This window comes from Halyomorpha halys, unplaced genomic scaffold (assembly GCF_000696795.3).
Source record: "Halyomorpha halys isolate HHAL.00 unplaced genomic scaffold, Hhal_1.1 Scaffold205.1, whole genome shotgun sequence".
Taxonomy (NCBI): Eukaryota; Metazoa; Arthropoda; class Insecta; order Hemiptera; family Pentatomidae; genus Halyomorpha; species Halyomorpha halys.
The window spans coordinates 1487752-1504839 of record NW_027110335.1 but is presented as its reverse complement, the minus strand read 5'-3'; the positions used below and the strand labels follow the sequence as shown (position 1 = coordinate 1504839).

Genomic DNA, 17088 nt, shown 5'->3' with positions numbered 1-17088 from the left:
AAACTTCCCATTCATTACAAAAAATTAGTATACACTACAATAATCAGACCAATTTGGACATATGGAATTGAGCTCTGGGACTCCACCAAACCATCAAATTCTTCCCGCATCCAATCGTTATAATCCAAAATCCTACGTAAAATCCTTGATGCTCCTTATTACGTCACAAATAAACTCATTCATAAAGACCTTAACATCCCCAATTCGTTGTAGATTTGACCCAAAACAGATATGCGTCTTTTTATTCCAAACTCCTTAACCATCCTAACCCATTAATTCTCAATATTTCATCCCTGATAATCCTCCGAGGCGTCTGAAAAGAAGATGGCCACGGGACCTTCTAGTTTAAATTAATGTTTGAAGTACCACCAATGGATGGTTCCTTCCCAAGATTTTCAAGTGTATATGAAACATACTACATATTTACCTATTGTATTATTTTGTACAGATGTAAATTACAATAAATAAATAATTAAAAAAACAAAAAAAAACTTCTAAATCTCGGTTCTGGCTAAATCGGAAACATTTGGAACATTCAAATCGCTATGAGTTAATTTATTTGTGACAAAGTAAAAAGTATTAGGGATTTTACGAAGGATTTTGTATTATAAGGATTGGATACGAGAAGGATTCCATAGTCATAATGGAGTCCCAAAGCTCAATCTTGTAAGTCCAAATAGGCCTTATTATGGTCACATAAATGAATCTCTTGCAATTAATTGGACATTTTAATCGTTTGTCTTGTACATTTTAAATTTAGAATACAGTACGTAAATTTCATTTTTTAAAAAAGTAAAATCTAAATTATTAAAAAACAAATGACTGATAGTAATAAAATAAATGGACTAATAATCAGCTATAATAATATCTATTATTGTTGATTTATTGAAATTTACAACTGAATTTACTTAAAAATTCATCTAGAAAATGAGATGTTAGATTACAATTGTATGATACAGACATAAGAGAAACTACCGATTGGTAGCAATGTTATAACATTACTTCAATAAAAGGTCTCGAGGCCATCCTCTTTTCAGGCGCCAAGGAGGATTGTAAAGAATGGAAGAGGAAGAAAGGTTAATGAAATAGTGAATATGACTGGTTAGAGAGTTTATAATAAAAGGATTGATATCCGGTTAGTGCAAGAACGGTTACGTATGGAATATTACGATCTTTATCGATGATTTGTTTTGTGACAAAGTAACGGGTATTGAGTAGTTAAGTAGACCCTGAAAGCAACATTGTATGTCCGCATAGGCCTAATTACAGTCGTGTAATCAGTCATTTATAATTAGTTGGAAGTTTAGACCGCATGTCTAATAAGTGCTGTAATAGTCGGAATAGACGTGCAGTTTCCTGTCTTTTTAGTCTTGTGTTTGGATTTCAAGATAGTCATTTGCCTAGTTTTAATTCAACAAAAACAAACTATAAAACAATACCTGGGGAATATTAACCAAATTAATTATAATTTGATGGTATGAATGGGAAGGACATATCGCATTTATTCTGTAAAAAAAAAATCATAATATTACTTTTCTCTGTTGTCAAAAACCCAAAAGAAACAAAAATCTATAAAATTCAGAGCTAAAAACGATTTCAAATACACAGTTTTTGCATAATCAAAATCTTAATATAGTTTATAGTTAATAGTTTTTTATTTCATTTTGTATTTTAATATTGAAGAGGCGAAGCGATTATTTATGCATAAAAATTATTTAAGGTTTTTTTTTTAGATACAACTCTGAACCCGAGTTTAGAGTGTCTAAACCCGAAACATACAAAAACATTTTTAAAAAATTATTAACTTGCATTCAGATATGCATTTAATCTGATTAATTAATGCAATCAGAGAGGTCTGATAAGATCCTTGCGACCGGGAGCCCTTTATTGCATATTTATAGTTTTGTAAAATAAACTGCGAGACACTTTTGGAAAGATGTGTGATGTATAATTTATAATAGTAAAAAAATTTAGTCCCTGAAGGGGCATGTAAAGGATAGAGCAAGGCGTTGATGGCTGGCGTTCGCCGCTGTGTCCGGTCCAAGTGTGCGTCGTCATCTCGCGTCTTGTTCTGGATTTGTATGAGGTTGTGGTGGCTTCACTTTAGCCGTTACAATAGTTCTTCTGACGAAGGCAGCTTGCAACATGTGATTCAAGTTGACTTGATTTAAAACTGAGGGGGGCACCAAAATGAGGCTGAATAAATTTATAAACTCGGATGAGTAAATCCGACAGAAACCTAAATGGTTTTGATTAAGCCTAATTTAGATTATCTATTGAAAAGGAGTACGGAATAGAATTATTTCAGCAAAAACTGAGTCCCATGTAAATGTTTAATCTATTTTAATAAGTTATAAGAAATCAAAAATGACTAAACTACCCTCAATCTTTTAGAACATTTTCCAATCTTTTATCCAGCAGGGGAGCCCTAATGCCCGTTGATAAGAGGATTCCTGAGGGGCGGGGTAAGGGGAGGGGCAGGGGCTAACTAACCCGAAATGACTGATGAATAAGAGTGGGGGGAGGGGAAGAAAAAAATGAAGAATTTCCTTTCATAAGAAAAACGGGACTGAGAACGAGGATAAGAAGTTGCCATCATAAATAATATATTAGTTTACTCTTGGGGTTAAATTAAGTAAGCAGGTTCTCTATCCTCCCTGCCTCTTCACTTTTTCAGCCAAACAGGCAGCCTTTTATTTGAATAATTAATCACTTCTCCGTCCTCCTTCCAACTCTCCCCTGATTTTTCGTCTATTTGGTCAAAGTACTAAGGTATAGCCTGTTTACAAAGTCTTAAAGTAAATAATATATAACTCTGTTCAAGTTTATGGCACAAAGGGGTCTGGTTAGTCGTAGAGATCTCTTGTGCATGCACATTACAAATAACTGAGTGGGAAAAATTAATTTTCCATCGTTTATGTTTTATTATTGAAATTTAGAAACTTATTTACAATAAAAAAATAAAAATACTAAACTAATACGTGAACATGGAACTGGTTTCTAAATAAATTACCAAATGACAATAATTTAATTACAGTATATTTAACTAGCAAGATAAAATTCTAATAAACTACATACATATATAGGGTTTGGCATGTGCTAAACCCTCTCGCAATTACTGGTCAACCAGTAGGCTCTAAGATGCCTTACGGTGATTATAATTAATCTCGAATCTAAAGTTAAACGTCTTATGAATTGTGTAGGACGATTTATTTTCGGGATCAGCAGAGATACGCACATAACCCCAGCTGAAGTAGCTCTATCCATCCTTCTGATGCCAATATTTCCTTCCAAGTAATTAGTACTCAGCGCCCATCCTACATCCTAGAAAAACTGCAATTCTCAGTTCGATCCTTACTACTAGGTTCCATTTATCTGACATCTATTCTTCACCTCACCGAACTGCTGCGTTTGAAAATTATTTTTTACCCGAGCTGCATATCACTGGAACTCCATTCCCTCTAACATACGTCATGTACCAACCCTTCCCTCGTTTAAAACCCTCCTATTTAACTACCTTTTACTTTACCAATCTAATCCTATAGTATAATAGTATAGATAATTTGTAACTACCTTTTTGTTTTGTTTTTATGTATTTAGTCAGTTGTTTTTAATTTTTTTTTCTTTTTCCCTGTATCTAAAATTATTTATATACAATTTTAATATAAGTTATAATTAAGTGTGGTCACACTTTTGTTGGCCAATATACGTTATTGTAAAATTAAAATTACCTTTCAAATTGTTCTACAGGTTCGTAGTCCCAGAATAATAAACAAGTTTTCATTTCATTATACAATGATTGAAACAGAACCCCAGTTCAGTTCTATAAAAATATATTTCCTCATATCATTCGCAAACCGTGGTTCTCATAAGCAAACATATAGGAAGTCATCATAAAAAAATATATTAGACTAATTATCGCTTACAATCATAGAATTTACAATAACTACCTGCACCAAATAGGCATAATTGAAACTTTTCAATGCGAAATTCGGAGCGGTAACGAGACACTTAAACCTATTATATTTGAATATCCGGTATAAAAAAAAATACGAGAAATATTGTTCTAGCATCTAGAACCTAAACCACTAAACCATCTAATTCCTAACGTATCCAATTCTCCAAAATCCTTCGTAAAATCCCTACTTTGTCACAAATAAATTCACCCATAGCTACTTAAATGTTCCATATGTTTCCAATTTAGTTAGAACCGAAAACCAATCCTTCTACTATTTTACTTTTGCAGAATCATCTTAAAATTTATGGATAATAATTTATTTAGAAAAGAAATAATATATATACAAAAAAAAAGTAAATTTATCGAACCACCATATAACAATAAATTTTGTAAACGTACCTTAAACTATATGGTACCATATCTGTTCAATCGCTAATAAATAAAAGCTACCACAAAGAGAACTAACAAAGAAATATTTGACTGGGTACTTTGTTACGTCTACGATTCCCGATAACTGATTTTGATTCAATGACCATATCTCCCTGTATTTTTTCTTAACTCCACATAATTATTCATTATATTACGATTAGAATTAGCAATGTATATATGTGCTTAGCACTAGATATTAATTATTTAGATATTATTGGATCCTTATTATAATCATATTCTGAATCATCTTGTTTAATTCTCATTATTATATTAATTCACTAATTGTGAATTTGCAGCTTTATTATTCACTTCAAAGTAATTTAAGGATTATTTTTGTTTAATAATTACAATTTTGTTTTTATTTTTACTTTTATTAAAGTACTACCAATGGGTAGTTTCTCTACACGCCTGTAACTTAACTCAAATTTACTGAATGTATTATATAATATACAGTTGTAAATTTCAATAAAGATATTTTTTTTAAATTTACTTTTTTTTATTTTAGTAGTTGTTAACTAAATTATTAGTGGAAATGAATTCATATGGTACTTATCAAGCTTTAAAATTGTATAGCCTCCACAACGCTCTAATAGTTAAAATTGTAATATTACATTTCACTTATGTCTATCATTTTTATGTGTAATTTTTTCATCGATTGATAGATAACATTTATCGGTCGGTTACAAAAAGTCGGACCATATTGGACGTAATTTTTTAAATGAATAAAATAAAAAATGAAAAAAACCATATTCGGTCTAGTCATATTGAAAAATATTTGATTCCAATGGTTGCCTCTACATTTGACGGATATATGAATATTTGAAGATCATATTCCTTATCGTCCATTGTCATTTAGGATCCTAAATGAAGAGCCAGGTTGAAAATGAGAATTTCCGTACCTGAGTATTTATTGATACAATCCAATCAGAGTTTCAGAAAATATCTTATAATATATCAACAATATTAGAAAATAAAATCTATCCTTCGAGTACGAGTATTATGATTTCCGAAAACCTGTAACTACAGCCAGCCAGAACGTTACGCTTGTGAAACGGAGTAGAACTGCGGTCATATGCCCGCCAGCTGGGCAAACATCTGATACCAGGGCAGAATTACTATTGTATTCAAATTACCTAGCGACGGCTTCCCTAGCACCAACATCATCTGCCTCGCCCCGGGCTAGTTTTAATTAGGGTACGAGGGCTTCATCTAGAGTATCTACAATAGGATGCTTAGTGATGGCCAACTGATGAAGAAGAACTGAGTTTGAAATAATTTAATTTTATGAAACTATGAGTCAGGAAAAGGTTTTTTTTTCCCCTCTTGCATAGTAACCCTGTACAGGAGATGTTTATTTTAAAAGTGTACACACTCTATGCGAAACAACATACTAAATGTATTTAATGTGGAGTTAACATTGGAATCTGTTATAGTACTGTACTAAAAATATTAAAAGAAAAGATACAAAAAACAAATAAAATATAAAATACAATAACTAAAACATTGCAATTAGAACATGAGAAGCAATTAGGTTAGAGAAGACAACTAATTATTAAATACAATAATTAAAAGTATAGTAATAAAAATAAATACAGTGCAGATGTGGGATTTTTAAAAAAATATATATTTATTGAAATTCACAACTGTACATTATAATACATTCAGTAAATTTGATCTCAGTTATAATGGAGGCGTGTAGAGAACTACGCATTGGTGGCATTCTAATGACGTTTTCTGACTAGCAGGTCTCGTGGCCATCTTCTTTTTAGACGCCTCAGAGGATTGTCGGGAATGGAAGAGGATAGAAGGTTAGAAACTAGTGGGTTTAGGTGGTTAAGGAGTTTATAATGGAAGGAACAATATCTGGTTCGGGCTAGATCGGTTACATAGTGAACATTAAGGTTTTCATGTATGATTTTATTTGTGACATGGAGCCCCAAAGCTCAACTCTATCCAGATTGGCCTTATTAAAGTCACGTAGATCAGTATTTTGTAATGAGTTGGGAGTTTAGACCGTTTGTCTAGTAAGTGCTGTAATAGTCGAAATCTACGTGCAGTTTCCTGTATTTTCGGTGTTTTGTGAAGATCCTAGATTAGTCGTTTGTCCAGATGTAGTCCAAGGGGTAAGATCAACATTATTAAAGAAGACTGTAGGGCAGTCGGTAGGTTTACGACGAAGGGTAAAGGTGATTTGATGGAATTTATTTTAATCCTTCAATTACGACACCATTCTTCGAGGGCTGTGATATGGGATTGGAGAGTTTGGGATGCAATTAAAGGGTTATTACTAAAAGCGAGCACAAACATGTCATCGACATACGTGGTGAGGGTAGTGTTAGGATTGGTTGGGATGTCTGCTGTATAGACTGTGTAGAGGATGGGGCCAAGGATACTACCTTGAGGAATAGCAGCGGACTGAGAATAGAGGGATGAATAGGAACCTTTGTGGTTTACTTGGAATAATCTATCGATCAGAAAGGAACAGATGATGAGAAAGTGATGTGGGAATCAAATATTAAACTAGAACTACGTAAATTTAATTAAGTTAATTGATATTACATAAGATGTACAATTGGGTTATGATGATCACATTTGAGCTAAATCTATATATTATATTATATCTATATACTATATATAATATATTAGAGATGAAATGCACCAACTCTTTTTTGTATTTTACAAAGATTTCAAATTGCTTAAGTGGCCATGTATCTCCGTGTGTTATGCAGGTATTTGTTAAATTGAACCTCAGGGTGCAGTCGAACAGTAAATGATAAAAAGTTTGTGGAGTTTGTCCGTTGCAATTATAGAAATCCGTGTAGGTTATATGAAATGTTTTAAAGTAGTTTTTGGACGTTCCATGTTCTGTCAGTAGTTGCAGTTATGTTAGGTATGTAATTATGAAGGGGTCGTACTTTAGTCGAAAGTTGACAGCATCTGTCCTCGATAAGTTTAGTTATTATGGATTTTTTAATGTAGGAACTGAACTGTAGTCGATGGGAATCTGAGTATCGCGATATATATATTTGTAAGTCTTGAGGATCAGTCAATAATAACAACATTTAAGGAATATTTCGCAATGAAAAAAAAAAAACAGGTTTTTAGTACAAATAATTCCTTTAACTAATTTTTACAGCTACATGTATATAGTATAATTTACGATTAAAAACTAGTACAATTGAAACATTACTTACATTTATCTATTACAGTGTGTACTACATTGCTGAGATATTACTAATTCAAGATTTGTGCCAGAACTGAATAGGAGTAAGATGGAGGAAGGTAAACGAGGGTTTGCTTTGGTTTTTCCAACACGTAACAGTTCTTTCTGTTATTTGTGTTTTGTACTTTTACTATTAATATTTAGTGTTGTTAATTATGTCTCAGGTGTTTATTAGATTGGAGTGACATGAATTAACATTTTTTATCATCTGATTATTCGTTGATATGAGAATGGCACTATCAACAAAAAATCAGGTGAACAGAATTTAGATCCATGCTACTCTAACCTGATAAACACGAGACATAACTAACAACACTAAATAAAATTCAAAATTTATTTCAAGTGTAACGAATAAAGAATATACATCATAGTTACTTCCACCCGTACATTTGTTTTGAGAATATCTTAAGGGAAAAAGGACCGTTAAAAATAATTGATATTTAATAAAATAATATTTCAAAAGTTACTAAGAAAAGTGGCCTAATAGATTTTTTAAAAAATAAGGTAGAGGATTTTCCTGAATTAGGTAATAAGCTAATGATATTGTAAAACGCGGTTTTTCACATTCTTTACTCAAGCGTAGTGGCAACTATATCTAATTAATTGAAAAACATAAAATACATATCGTCGCTCAAAATGTTTTAAGTCGAAGTCCGAAAAAGTTTCAACTAGCAATAATCGCACCTCAGTAGACCTTAATTGGTTACGATATTGCCTCTGCGCAAGGGTCCAAGTGGTCGAAACACTTAAATAAAAAAAAAGAAGTCCGAAAAAAATATTATATCATTTATTTAAAAACAAATTTGATCCTTTTGTTCCCTCAATTTTATTCTTTACAAACCTTCCAACGTTTCCACCCTCAGGTCATTCTCAAGGATACCTTCATTTTGATGTATTTTCTTTTTAAAAATCTTAAAAATGCAGACCTTAAGGTTGCAAATGTAAATGAAAGAAATAAGAGAATTAGATTGTAAAAGTTTTAAATTTAAGTAGGAATTATATAGAAAAAGTTATATAGGACAAAGGCAATTAGCCTGCATTTTTAAGATTTTAAAAAAGAAAATACATCAAAATGAATGTATCCTTGAGAATGACCTGAAGGTCGAAACGTTGGAAGGTTTGTAAGGAATAAAGTTGAGAAAAAAAGGATCAAACTAAACCTCTCTCAAACAAGAATATTTTAATAAAAATTAATCTAATATTATATCATTCTAAAATTAAACACACGTTCCAGAGATTTCCAGAGATCCTAAAGAATTCTTAAAGAAAGAAAAAAATATATATGTATTCTGCAATACTATAATAGGTACAGAGATTCTTTATAATGCTGTATTATTATTATTTTTTTAAATAGTTTAAAAACCGTATCAAACTATTAATACCAGACAAAATGGCGTGTATCGCTTAATTATCTCAAGTTCATTTCAATTATCTCTAGCATTATAAATTATAATCTTTATATGCAAGTCTGATATCGTGATTCACAATAATTTGAACAAATATAGATTAAGAACAATAGCAGTTTAAAAAAAAAAAAAAAACAGCAGTAAGGCACAGTGCTTCTAGCTCCAAGGACCCGGTTTCGAATATGACTGGAGCAGATAATTATTTATTCTGTTACGGCAGCCGTGAGTCAACCCTGTGGATTCGGGGAGCCCTCTGGAGTCCACCCAGTCACATAAAGTGGATGCCCTTAATTGTGGCAAATTCTGGTGGTTAAGAGTGATCGTGAAAAAATCACATCATTGCTCAGCCGTTTTTCCTAACAAAGTACTGAACCCCATGGGTATGTAGTGGAACAGATTTTCATTTATTTCTGAACAAATAAACAATTCATAAAAATAAAATTGAATACCAGAAGGATTGTCTTTAGACTTAGATCCCTATCTCGAGGAAGCTGTTCTTATAAAAAATGTTCCCCAAATTTAAACAGAATAGTGGAATTGCAAACTGAACCTTAAAGGGATTTACGACTGTCTCGTAAAAGTATCACGAATTACTTTCCAAATGATGGCGAGGCATTATTTAAAAATTCATTCGTCGCAAAAGGGATGTTAGTAAATACTATCGTCTTTCAGCTTTACTGGTGCAGTAAAACCGCTGCTTAACCCTGGTCGTAAAGCGTAATATCGAGCGGGGCCGTTGTAATTGCTGCATAAAATGCAATCAGTAGGCCATATTTAAACTTACTTACAAATTAACTGATTATATCGCCATATCGCCATATTGTCGATTAACGTTGGGTATAAGGCACCCTAAGCTATTACATTGCAGCAATAAAACAAGAAATCGTATGCTTCTTGTTCTAGATGGTATTTTAAGTGCAATAAATTTATGATAGCTGTTTTAGTATTTTGTTTTATTTGCATTTTAATTGCAATAAATGTATGATAGCTGTTTAAGTATTTTGTTTTATTTACATTTTAATTGCAATAAATGTATGATAGCTGTTTTAGTATTTTGATCAGCAAACGCTATACAGACCTTGGGAAAACAAAATATAAAAACCAAGTGTTTAGTGACAATAAACAAATTAAATAAATATAATAAGATACATTTTCGACATGAAGTTCATATAATATAAACAACGTGTGAAATATAAATTGGTCCTACGAATAAATAATAAAATAGCTATGATTTTGACACTAGTCGCCCTTATTACGTATTTTATCACATTTAATTGATATCTTAATCACCTTTCCTTGTCATTTTTTACATACAGGGAGGGAAGGGGGGAGTGTTATTCTACAGGTTATCACTATATTCTAACGAGGATGGGAACGTAGAATTTTAATTCCTTGCTCTGGTAGGAACGTGTGCAGCTGAGAGTGTTGAGGCATAGGTATTTTCAAGCTATAAACTGCAGCGCTAGCAGTTTAAATCCGGCCTGGAAGGACTTTTATATCTGTGGCAGCCAACGAAATAAAAACTTGAATCCTAAGATGGTTGTAGAATAGGGTAGTAGATCTTGTTTACATTTAGCCTTGACGAAGCCCTCCAAAGTGGTGCGAAACGTTGGTTACCAATAAAGAGTTTTATTTTTACTATTTTGCACCTTTATTGCCAACCATCCGAACTATCTTCCTACAATGTATTTCATACGGTCAACTATCCTCTTCTAATATTTACATTTATATGTTCAACTATTAAAATTTTTCTGTAGAGAAGATGGTCGGGGAGTGCGGTCAGAAAAAAAAAAAAAAACTTCATCAGTAAGCTTTGGCAGAGATTGTGGCTAAAATAGAATATATAAATTAAGAAATTTCGAGTTATCCCTCTTCCATTGTGGATGTGCAGTATTTAAGTACGGATACATCGTAAAAAGTCAACTTTCGTGTAGAGGAGTGGTCAATCTGGGCCAATTTGAGGAAAAAAAGAAATAAACCAACAAAACTGAACACCGACATATTAATACATTGCCGATGATAATTTTCAATTTTGGTCTTTATTTAATTTTTTTAACGAAGACAATCATTGTTCGGAGGGAGGAGATTGAAAAAAATCCACGGAAAAGTGAAATGCATATAATTTAAAGCCAAATCTTTGGGAATAATGAAAATTTAGTCACTCAGAATTGTTAATAACTGATTATGATGATAATTCACACTTTTTAAAAGATCTTATAATAATTCTTAAGCAGCAAATGAATTCTTCACTATAGAAGAGGAAGAAAAGGGTCGGATATACCTAATTTAGGGTTTACATAGTTCATTTTCATGAAATCTGCTACAGACGTATCGTACTACTCCTTTAAGGATAAGTCGCAAGTAAATCAGATTTCCTTTCTATGAGGAGAAGTAGAGATTGCCATACTTTTGTAGGAACATAGTATGGCCTGATAACCAAGTATCTGATGAAGCACCTAATACTTTTTTTATTTAATGGTTTTTCTTCAAAAGCATTAAGATGGTGACATTTCAAAGGCTAACAACTGTCTTTTTATCTTCATTAATTTTCGGATATTAATAAAGAGTATATAGTATTCCGATTCTGGGTGAACGATTTTGAGGGCCCGAGGAGATTGCCTAAAGTCTCGAGTCGGGCTAGTGGGCCACGGACGAGGCACCGGTTAGCCGTGAAAAGGTTTACAGGCGGCTGACTGGGTCATCGATCCCTCTTCTTCTCCATGAATAAAATAGGGTGCCTTCTTGTGTCGAGTGGTGTAATCATGTTCCCAGGTGCATATGTCACAGATACCATTGGCATTTATTTCTTATGAAGTCTGAAAATCAAACTTAGCTATCGATCGCAGAAATAAGAAAAAATCTTCTCGTTAAAAATAATTATTGTAAAACATCGATAAGTTTTTTTAGCTGATTTTCGTGTAACTTTTTTTGGCAAAGTATTGTTCAGTTGCACTGAAAATCATAAATGATGCAGGCTGGAGCGGCCTTGAATTCCTCAATATGAAGGGGATAAACCGAAATTTAAGCTCGTGTATTAAACAGACTGTGTTTACGAAAGCCACGTAAAACATATTCAAGGTTAGTTCAAAATGCTGCCATCTTGTGGGAGAAAAAAGGAGTAGCTAAGTACCCACAGTTAGTGAGGACAATTACCCCTTGAGACAGTGATCATGTACCACATATGGGGGAGAACTAACCCATAGGTGAACCCACATAGGCTACCTAGGGCAACTACATTTAGCAGGATGAACGAATAGTTTTATAAACACAGCCAGCTGGGAACAGAGGCAGGATGAGAAAACTGCAAACAGAACAAGAAATAACCTCCAAGATCTACAGAAGTTCCATATCAGTAGCCAACCATCAAGTAGATTGTAATATCATTCATTAATGTATTCCATAATCAAAATCAATTGAACCTAACTAATATTAGGTATGGTTTAACCAAAAAGGTTACAATCTTTTTGGTTAAACCATATTATGAAAGGTCTAAATCATGCAGAAAAGAAGCACATCATTATAACCTTGTCTTATTCTGTTCAAACCACTGAATACAGTCTACTTCATTATAATCCAGAACCAGTTCTATTTTATAAAAATTCAATCATTGCAGATTTTGATTCATCTTAGACTCCGGTGATTGAACAGAGAGATATTGTTTTAATTTGTCAAAAGTAATGTTCTTACCTAGCATTGGCTGGTGTTGGTAAAGTGTCAACAAGAGAAGGCGGTATTTTTGATTCCACCTGACGTCTGTTTTAAGGGGCTGAAAAAGGGACGGAACACTTATCTAAATAAATCTAAGGTATTTTGTTTTCTCCAAATTGAGTACTTATCAACTCAGTTTGTTGCCGAAACCAACCGCACCCCGTTTTTTTTTTTACTAGCAGCTAGTTGCTCGAATGGGGAACAGTTGAGGCGGTCTAAAAAGTTGTGAAATTTATATTTCGGGATCGGCCATCATCGGTTGATTTTTTTATTACCAACACATTTTGTCAGGTCAAGTAAGGTCTCTCAATTTTTCAGCCAGAACCTCCATTAGGTTTTTCTTACCAGCGACAACAAGAAAGATTCTAGAGTGGTATTGGAGAAAAGTAGATAAAAAATGTAGGTAATTTACCATCTAAGACTCAAGTATCAGCTAGACCAAAAATGCAATGACCTTCGATTGATAATGGGATTATTTTTAGAGGCCATTGCTGACGTAAAATACATCAAAAAGTGAGATTGTGGTGAGACCTGTGACATATAAAGGCAGGCCCCGGTGTGAGTGTGGTCTTTCAAGTCTTCCAGAGTGGTAAGATAATTTACAAATCTAAAAAGCAATTTCGTCCGGTTCAAAGGCTCAAGTGCCCCTGTTTGCAGCTGTTCGACACCCAAAGTAATAAAGTAATCCTTAAATTGATGAACTACCAAATACATTTTTTTAAATGAAGAATTTACTCATGGACACTTAGAATCCCATGAATAAATTCGTAAAATCGAAAAAAAATCCTAAAATTAACGAAAAGAAGGGAAGACATAGTAATGACACGTCTCAAGGACACTCAAACGTGACACATGATTACCTTATGATAAAAGGAACACCGCCGAAATATATATCTTGTAGGGCGAAATATTTAAAAATTGTTTTGGTTTAGTAAAAAAATTAAATAAATAAAAAAATGAAATCTTTGCAAATTTTTAACTATATAATTGTATCTGTTTTTTCACAAATGATTTGTACAAGACAGATATCACCTCAGTGGTTCAAAAACCCAATGCAATAAATAAAAGAAAACATAATTTAAATATAATTGTTTTCAATATCTTGAGACTGGTATTTATATATTAAATAAATCTAATGGTATACTCTTTTAGTCTTAACACTATTTTTTTACATTAATAGTCCAACGTTTCGGCAAAATGGGCCATCCTCAAGGACAATCTAAACATTTAACAGCTTATTATACATTAATTTGTAACAATTCAACCTTCAAATATAAATTCTCACCTCAATAGCCTACAAAACATTTTAAAATTTTTGATGTGAAGTGAGAATTCATATTTCATAAGGTATGTTGTATTTTTAATATTTATTATTAAAAGAAATAAAATTTTATCCATTTTAGTTTAAACCTTTTTTATTCCTTTATAAGTCCGACGTTTTGACCATCAAGAACAATCTTATAAAATTTTAGAACCACACCATTTAAAAAACAACTTGATTGACAAGCACATTGATTGTTGTGATAAATTTTATCAAAGAAGGCTTACTATGATAAAACGTTTTTATTTAATGTGAACAATTGACTAATTAGGGTAATTTGTGGACTGATATAAATGGCCTGGGCAGAATAGCCTGCATAAAGTTGTTTTTTAAATAATGTGGTTTTAAAATTGTAAAAGATTGTCCTTGAGAAAGATCGAATTGGCCGAAACGTTGGACTTATAAAGGAATACAAAATGTTTCCACAGTCTCAAGAAAGTGTAAAGATTATAAATAAATTTATTATTTATTTATTTATGTCTGTTTGTTCTTAATTGTTAAAATGGATATTTTTTTTTTTTTATAAATAAACTCATTTAATTCATTTATAATGTATTTTAGTAATTAAATTAGAAAATTCATTCTGACACTTTATTTTGTAAACCACGGATCTACATCAATGATAAACACCTGCTACTGTGGATATAAGACGTAGTAGTAGTATTAAAATATTTAAGAGAATATTTTTGGCAAACCAACAATTAAATTTTCATGGAAATGATATTTCATTTTCTTTTTACTATTTTCCATTTTTTAAAGGATAATTATCAAAGTAAAATTCCTCGTGAACCTCTTGTAACACATCTCAGATAATCAAATCAAGCGACTGATGAAGAAGTTATGAACTATAAATTAATTTCGTGGTACCCTCTTATTTGACAACTTTAACACTTGAACGACTTTAAAACTGTCAAAGCCTAAAATCTCTTCTCGTTTGGTAACCAACAAAACGAAGGTCTTGTATGGGAAATGATATCTATTAAAAAGTTTAACCATATTAAATCGAGCTTGGAACCACTGTGCGTCGGGCTCCTTTACTGTCGTAAATTTAATACAATGTTTGTATACTGTAAGATTATAACCTTTGTAATTTGTCTTACATCATGACACAAAGAAAAAAATGGGAAATAATAAGAATTGTCGACAGAATTATTCTTCGATGAAATCACTCACAAAGAATATCCTATATTGGACAAATAGAATCCTATAGAGTTAAAAGAAGCTCATAAAAGCAAAACAGGAACTTCTCATCGAAAATTTTCGCCATAAAAACGACCAATCGGGCACGAATATAACGGCTTATAAAATTATATAAGGACATAAAGAGATATCTATGATAAGGAATATATAAGTGAGAGCTAGGAAGGGGGTGTGGCCTGTTTTGGGCAGACGCGGATCCGCCCACGGCCTCAACCCTTCCGCTCGCCTTAAACCTTTTCCCCAATCTTAAGTCTTTCATTTAACATCGTTTTCTATCCGGGAGGTTCACCCTAAGCCTAATGGTGCAACGCAATTACCAAGATCTTCATCGGGCCGAGGGGCTGTCTTCCAGTTTATAGTGGTTACTAAAGTCGAATAATTTATGACGAATATGGAGAAGATGGTCAGGGTTGCGGTCAAAAGAACAAAAATAGTTACAACCATTTATTTACCGACGTTTTGCCCCACTTTGTAGGGCTTCATCGGGGCTAAAAAGGTACAAAAACAGCTAAGAACATTTTGAAATAGTATGATAATAAGATACAAAAAAGTAAATTTATATAGGGTTAATATTATGTAAAATAATTCTACAATATAATTCTAACTATATTTTCTATCTGCATATATTATTAGAAACATAATTAATCTACAAAGTAAGGACGAAACCGCGAAAAATAAATAGTATTTAACCCTGACCATCATCTTTATGTTTGAAATTATACGGTCAATTATTTGTATATATAATTTGTCGTGAAAAGGCCAGAAATGCGATACCGTGATAATTGTAAAAATTATTTATTTTTTGGGGGGAGGAGGGAGGAGGAGGAGATCTTCACTCTTTTTCCCGAAGTAAATACTTGTAAGATATATATTTTTACTGAATCAGAACAAAAAATAAAATCGAGCTTTTCTTCCGATTGTATGGATAAAAACGTTTGGATCTCTGTGAGTGCCTTCTTTGATCTCAAAAAAGGTCTTAACCTTTTAATGTTTAGAGTTTAAATGTTTTTTAAGCTGTGAGTATGGCTGTTTATAATTTCAATGTGAACTTTATTTTGATTTTTGTTTTATTACTTTTATTATTTAATTTTGTTTTTAAACATTATGTAGATAATTACATACATCACTAATGTTAATATTTCTTATGTGTTGCTGATTTTAATATTATAAATCACGTTGTTTTCTAATTTTAGCTAATTTTTTAATGTTGTTCGATTTAACTAAGTTAAGTCTCCTCTCCCAGTTTTAAATAAAAGTTTCAAAGGTGATACAGGGTCGTCGCCAAGTCAGGGTTTAGTAGGGTGGGTTGGCCGGAAAGAATTGCCTTCTTTCATTTTTAATGTTAGGGTATCCTTTGAGGTATTGTGCCTCGACCTATACTCACTATTAGTTCTGTTTTAAACGCAAGATAAGTAAGGCTTCTAGGAAAGTTTAGAGTGATTGAGGAACGGTTCCTTCACGTTCCATTAATTCCCTGACGTAGTCATTGACTATAGCTAGACTATACCACCTTAACTGGACTCATATCAACACCTTATTATGCCACAAGGCAATAAAAGGGAGAAGACACACTTAAGTATATATAATACATTTCATGTTTTATTTATATATGCATGACCTCCTAATGTTATTATTAATGAATGATGTGAACAAATATATCATTTTCCAATAAAAACCAACTCCTCACTCGGATTGTTTTTCCAAAATTATTACGAGATAATAATTTTAATTTAATGTTCAATCAAGTTAACTATTTAGGTAATTATATTGTAAAAAAAAAAAGAATTACCAATGAACAATTCCAGGCTTCTCCATGGTAAAAAACTAAATATAAAAATTATAT

At 32.2% G+C, this 17088-nt stretch overlaps 1 protein-coding gene and 1 pseudogene across 1 annotated transcript in view; both read right to left on the bottom strand.

Annotated features, from left to right (window-relative positions):
* The window catches only part of LOC106679453 (CUGBP Elav-like family member 4), a gene marked incomplete at its 3' end in the record, with an annotated part of 264560 nt that overhangs the window by 185488 nt on the left and 61984 nt on the right, over positions 1–17088 (bottom strand). The gene's annotated exons all lie outside the window — the stretch shown is intronic.
* LOC112210067 (U4 spliceosomal RNA) lies at positions 8191–8339 on the bottom strand (annotated as a pseudogene).